General features: G+C 37.7%; 1 pseudogene; it reads left to right on the plus strand.

Moving 5' to 3' along the window:
• The first annotated feature begins 494 nt into the window (after window positions 1–494).
• LOC103342978 (SKP1-like protein 1A pseudogene) lies at window positions 495–941 on the plus strand (annotated as a pseudogene).
• Window positions 942–2,149: the final 1,208 nt, after the last annotated feature.

The following is a 2,149-nucleotide window of genomic DNA, read 5'->3' on the forward strand; positions in this document are numbered from 1 at the left end:
TTTCACTCACATTTGAGCCAACAATCAACAAGGCCCACAACTTCGACTTGGTGTCATTTCCGAAGTTGTCGTACAAGAAAATCATGTTGAGGGCGTTGCTGGATTTTTCGACCATCGTGTAATATGGTTGCATAAAATTAGGCTGCATGAAAAAGGATATATGACAATAAATAGCAAAGAAGGAAAAAGTAAAAAAAGTAAAAAGAAAATCCCTTTACTTTTTTTTTTGTTGATCAATTTCCCTTTCCTTTTTGTTACAAGGGCATCATTGACTTTCCTTTTTCTTAATATGAAAATGTTTCCTAATACGAGAAAAAAAAAAAAAAATTTCTCTCCTTATCTTACATGGACAATGTGCTACGAGTAGGCTATAAAATCATGCCAAGTCTCTCAACCTTTGGAACTCAAATCACTCAACCCAACTTCCAAAGTCGGAAAATAAAAACACTCCCAAGTTTTCAACTTAAAGATTTAGTTAATAATTCAAAGAGACAATGGCCTCCGACGAGATGAAGAAGATAACCTTGAAGAGCGACGACAGTGAGACCATCGAGGTGGAGGAGGCTGTGGCCATGCAGTTGCAGACCATCAAGCACATGGTGGAGGACAACTGTGTCGACAGCGCAATACCTTTGTCGAACGTGACCAGCGACACCTTAGCAAAGTTGATCGAGTACTGCAATAAGCACCATGAATAGGGTGTCGATGGCAATTGGGACGCTGATTTCGTGAAGGTGGACCAGAGCACTCTGTTTCACCTAATACTGACTACAAACTATCTGAACATCACGAGCCTGCTGGATTTGACTTGCCAGACTGTGGCAGACATGATCAAGGGAAAGACACTTGAAAAGATTCGTGAGACCTTTAACATCAAGAATGACTTCATGCTTGAGGAAGAAGAGGAGGTTCGTAAGGAGAACCAGTGGGCATTCGAATGAGAGAGTTAGGGCTAGTTTGGGATTGATGTCACCTTTTTAAAGAGTTGTTTCTACTGTGCTTCAGAAATAATTAGCTGTAAAGTAAAGCAACTCCATGTTTGGTAAATAATTTTTGTTAAGTGTTGTTAATACAAAAAGCAGTGTCAAAATCGTTTGGTAAATTTTAATATAAAACTATTGTAATTGTGAATCATTACTAAAATATACATGATGTTGAAAGTGTTATGTGCTAATCATGTGGTGGTAGTGGTGGTGGAGAAGGAGGTGGTAGTGAAAGAGATGAAGGTGAAGGTGGTGGTGGTGGTGGTGATGATGAAGGTGGAGGTGGTGGTTATTGTGGTAGTGGAGGAGATGATTGTTGTGGAGGTGGTGGAGGTTGAGGAGGAGCTAGCGAAGGTTAAGGAGGAGGCAGTGGTGGCGGTGGCGGCGGTGTTGGAGGTAGAGGAAGAGGTGGTGGTTGTGGTAGTGGTGGTCGCGGAGGAGGATGTGGTGGTGGTGAAGGTGGTGATGGAGGTGGTGGAGTTCGATGTGGAGGTGGAGGTGGTGTCATTTTGAAAAATTAATGATGGTATTTTTGGAATTAAAAAATTCATTAAAAACTCATCTCTGCTTCTTTGAAATGCTAGTGTCAAAATGCCACTGCTTTTAAAATAATCGGGATATTTTACTTTTACCAAACACCTTAAACTACTTAACTTTAAAGTAAAATAGGTTTTTAAAGAAAAAAAGCAATCTCAAACAGGCCTTAGAGAGCCCTTACATACCTATTATTATTCTTTGACTTTTTGTCTAGTCTCTATAGACTATTATTTTTCTTTTAGTGATAATTGAACTGGTTTTTTTTTTCTTCTTCTTTTTTAAATTTGTTTGTTAAGTGATTGCATAGACATGAACCGATTTTATCAAGTATGTCTAATGATACAAGAGTTATGTCTCCATTTTTTGTGTGTTCAAAAGCTTCTTTGTTCTCGATAAATGCTTAACAAATTAAATCTCTTGGGAATTAATCGTATAATAACTAAAATTCCCAAACTAAACTTACACGAAATAATTTCCATTCATACAACAGCCGGTCTATTGATTTTGAAGGTCATGTGCTTAAATAAAAATTGAATTATTTTACTTCAACACATTAGCTTTTTGCTTTCTTTGGAAGAGCCTTCAAACATATTAGTAAAATATACCCATAAAATGCACCCAAAATGTCT

This window comes from Prunus mume, linkage group LG8 (assembly GCF_029339155.1).
Source record: "Prunus mume cultivar Tortuosa linkage group LG8, ASM2933915v1, whole genome shotgun sequence".
Classification (NCBI taxonomy): Eukaryota; Viridiplantae; Streptophyta; class Magnoliopsida; order Rosales; family Rosaceae; genus Prunus; species Prunus mume.